Here is a 4,681-nt window from a genome sequence, read left to right as displayed (position 1 = left end):
ATAAATCTAAATCGACATACGCTCTTATAGTAAAAGAGTAACACCGTAGCATGTGTTTCATACCACATGTGCTGAGAGAACCGCAAAAGGGAAGCAAGTGAAAGATCCCTGCTTCATTGCTGTGTGAGTCCCAGGGAGGAATTATCCTCTATTGGTGTCCTTTGACTTTGACAATATCATGAAGATATGTTTCAGTGACTGCTACTTTGGCATATGTCCTATGGTCATGATGATGCGATCTAAGGTAGTATGCTGAGAAAGCGACTGATTCATTTCAAAGTGATACTTGGGCGAAAGGAAGATTAACTATGATATACACACCTATGCTAGTGTCTGTGACATGTCCCTTATGACATTTTGTGGTCATAAGTGTGGATACTAGACATACGAGAAAGGTAATCTGAGTCAACCATTGACTCGAGAGGGATTAGATTTACCGTGAAAAAGTGTATATAAGTAAATCTGGGACATCTGAGGCATAATTTAAAATTCAAGCTACACAAAGGAGAGGGTGACTTGTGCTGATCCTTTAAAAGGGATTTCTAGTACAGGGACCCAAGCGAAGACGTCATGCCCACGCGGTCACGGCAAAGCACTAAGTATGAAATTGAGGGAAGGTGAAGAGACTAGACCCGCGACATCTAATCCACCAAGTGTGAGTGGGAGATGTAAGAAAATGGGCCAGTCCACCCTTGGTGGATTGGACCCAAGCCCAATTATCATTTGGGGTCCTGATGAAATAGCAAAAATTATGGGTATCTAACTGTAATTTTTGCCCTTTCATATATTTTGCCTAAGAGCGGGAACGGTTGGACGAGGAGGCAGTTTTCCCTTTTAAAATGGGACGTGTAGTTACAAAACCGTCGCATGATCAGTTGGTATACAGACTACGGTTTTCTCCTCCTCTTCAAAAAACTACTCATTTTTCTGGACTCCATTGCTCACCTTTTCCCTCCGGTGCATTTGCTGTGTTTCCCAGATCCGACTCCGTGACCGTGATCGGACCTCCGCGTGGCAACCTGACTTTATTGCAGACTCCAGGTATGCCCGAAAATCTACATGTATAATGGAATGTAATCATGGCTTAATGGAAGGAGGTTTAGCAGTTTGCTCATAATGTTGTGTGGAACCGACCATAATGATTACGGGTTAAGCATGTTGCAGCATTTTGTCAATGTCTGTCATAATTTCCAGCTTTCAATTTGCTCATCATGTAGGAGAGCAGCAAGACCTAATTAGGCTACTTCAAATTAATTTATATAGTAAAGCTCAATTAACTTCACAGGACCACTTTTCTTTATTTATTTATTTATTTTTGTAGGCAGAGAGAGGTATATGGATTGGATGGTGATATGTATGGGATGGTCATCACAAAAATGCATGCGTTCTGAGTTCTGACACGGAGGCTGAAGATTTCTGAGGGAAGATGGTTTTCCAAATGAAGAGGACGCTTTTGACTTGTTGTATGGCTTTGCGTGCAAATCTGCAGCAGCTTTATTCTGATTCATACATGACTCTCGTATTTTACGGCTTTATTCATCACTCCTTCTTTCTTTCATCGTTACCCATGGTCTGATTTGATCTCTCTCTCTTCCCTCTTAATTCCTTCGTTATATATTGATTTATTGTGATGTTAAGGGAAGTCCCAAGAGATAGACAGCAAAACCCACAGCTACCCAGCTTAGCTTCTTCAGCTTTGCTTGTGTAATCAAACTGTGTCAGAAGGAAGCTGACCGCCATGCACGCACATACATATAATGAATCTTCATGCAAGCCTAGTAGTAAACATGGAGTTATGGGGCTGACTGATCCTGCTGTGCCAGCCACGCCCAAACACGGCGATCATCCACTTCATCAAGCAAATTCAGATAATAATACATAATATACTAATTTTAACTAGATTAATTTAAAATATATAAATATAGAAACAAGAGGCAGACGTGATGGGATTTCTGGTGTTTCATCATCATGTGATTAATGAACACTACCAACTATACCAAGAATATAGAGTGATGGGATTTGATCCAATTTCTACGGTCATCAATATAATCATGTGTATGTGGTGGGGGGCGGGAAACTTGGAAAGGACAACGAGATTTCCTATTGACCAGTGAAATTGATAAGACTAATATATTACTATTGACGAGTAAAAGAGTAACAGAAAGTGTGTCAACAAACGCAATGAAGGTAAATTTTGTGATGGCATACATTTGACAGGAGCAGGAGGTGATGGGGATTGGGGAATAGAGAGAGAAAGGCAGGTAAATAGGGGATGCAGTAAGAGGGAAACCCTAGAGCAGTATAAGGTAAAAAAAGGGGTAAATCCAAGGAGGATGGCCCCCCACAAAGAGATGAATCAGAAGGCAGCGAAAACAGCATCCCTCATGTTACGATAGGTCAGACTCACATTATCTCCCTCTTATTATTCATCCCTCTGACACTTCTCTCTCACACCCCACCATCTCTATCTCTAACCCACCCCCTCTGAATTCATTTGTTCTCTTGTCTGTTCCTCTATATCTCTCCCTCTCCCACACGAGCGTCCTCCTTCTCTCTCTCTCTCCCTCTCCCCATATTATACTCCTATATATATATATATTCAAATAATATATATATCACCATCTTTTCAGACACAACAGGAGCTGTGTCATTCGCTGTGTTGTATTGCATGGGCCTTCTTTTTCCTTTTCATATAATTTGAGTATTCATTTGACCACCTGCTCTTTGAAGACAGCAAAAGCTAAGAACCATGACACCATCATTTTTTTTTAATGAAAAAGAAAAGAAAAGAAGTCGTCATCGTCTTCATTCAAACTCGTGCTGATGAAAACAGATACTAGAATAGGAAAATTACATAGAGGTAGTAGGGGGAAGGTGGTGGGATCATCTCAAAATCTTTAATTTGCTCGCTAGAAATTTCCTGTACTATCAACATCGTTTGTCACCTTGTTTCATTCAACACCAGAGAAAGAGAGCTCCCAAATTTTTTTTAAAAAAATATTAAAAATAAAAAATTTACAGTTCATATATGCCGGAATACATCATAAGTCGCTGCCGTTAGATCTTGTGAGAATGACGTTAACGGATAGCTGTTGAAATCCATGGAACTGTGATTCTGAAGCTGCACCGCTTCTTGCCACGAGCATGTGTTCATCAGTTCCTCCGATTTTATACCATTCATTTGAAACTGAAACGAAGCCTCCGTCGTCTTGTTCTCTCCCTCCCACGATAACACCCCTCCTCCAATATTATTATTCTCCATCACATAACTGCTCATATTTGAGCTGTTATTGCTCGAACTGATCTTTGAAGCCGAATTATTGTTTTCTGAGAATTCCGTTATCGCCGACAAGTTGTTCTGATCCGAACTTGTCAAACTCGGCAATGAACAGATCCCGTAGCTTGAACTGGTTCCATACTGATACTGACTCGTGTATGGGTCGTAGTACGACAAAGGGTCGACCCATTCAAGAGGCTTATTGCTCATGCTCATCAGGATTTCGTCTCTGCAGGAGGCTTCTGTTAAAACAGCTGCATCGTGATAGCTTGAATTGCTTATCAGAAAAGGTGATCCCTGTGACTGATGTGAGGAGGCAAGTTTGAGAAATGACGCATATTTTGCAGAGATAATGGTGCTGGTGTTTCTAAGCTATTGTTCTCCTGCTTGATTTGAGTGAAGGGTTTGTGGGTGGCTGGGTCAATCCCTTGTTTCAGCAGCTTCTTCTTCAAGCATGAATTCCAGAAGTTCTTGATTTCGTTATCTGTTCTTCCTGGCAACTGCGCTGCAATCTGAGCCCACCTGAAAATCCAAAGTACTTATTATCTCAGTTCAGAATTATACAACTCTGCAGAACAAAACAGTTCCGTTTTTCTCATCTTTTTTCTTGAATGATATCAATAGTCATCGATCATATCTACCTGTTGCCCAGAACTTCATGGAGACTCAGAATAATATCCTCCTCTTGTTGCGAGAACATGCCTCTCTTCAAATCAGGCCTCAGATAGTTTATCCATCTCAATCTACAACTCTTTCCACATCTTTGAAGTCCTGGAACTCGAAAAAGAGAGCGATGAGACACACTCACACTCTGTTTATTTAACCTGCAGATAATCAACGAAAACAGGTAGAAGAGAGAATGTGTGGGGAATTACCAGCTAGTTTTGGGACGGAGCTCCAGCAGCCAACCCCAAATCTAGTTATGTGGTTGAAAAGCTTCTCGTCTTCTTCAGGGGACCATAAGCCTTTCCTCAACTTTTGCTTCGCACAACAGGAATGGCGACCCATTTGTGTGAGAAGAGGATCGCGGCAAGCTCTAAAGGGAGAAGCAACTGTTACCTGCAAAATGCTTGGGTCACAGAGACGTTTTCAGGGTGGGGAATATATGTATGTTGTGGGGAGGGGAAAACCCAAGAACTAATCGTGTTGATTTAAAAAGAAGATGGATAAATCATACTTAGAATTGAAGTTATGAGAGACACACACAGAGAGAGAGAGAGAGAGAGAGAGAGGGGAGGACTGGGGAGGAAGGTGAAGCAATCAAGTGGGTTTTACGCAAATCCGACGCTGCTTTTTGCATTGGACTGGATTGGCTTTTAAGATATCCTTATTTCAAGGGAAAAAAGTATTATTATTGTTGTTGTTATTATTATTATTATTAAAAGAATTAATATAAAGCAGAAC

At 41.0% G+C, this 4,681-nt stretch overlaps 1 pseudogene; it reads right to left on the bottom strand.

Annotated features, from left to right (window-relative positions):
• Positions 1 to 2,804: 2,804 nt before the first annotated feature.
• On the bottom strand, positions 2,805 to 4,399 carry LOC114737943 (transcription factor MYB86-like; annotated as a pseudogene).
• Positions 4,400 to 4,681: the final 282 nt, after the last annotated feature.

This window comes from Neltuma alba, unplaced genomic scaffold, assembly GCF_004799145.2.
Source record: "Neltuma alba isolate B1F8T4 unplaced genomic scaffold, ASM479914v2 tig00013510_pilon, whole genome shotgun sequence".
NCBI classification, from domain to species: Eukaryota; Viridiplantae; Streptophyta; class Magnoliopsida; order Fabales; family Fabaceae; genus Neltuma; species Neltuma alba.
This window is presented reverse-complemented; position numbering and strand designations above follow the sequence as displayed.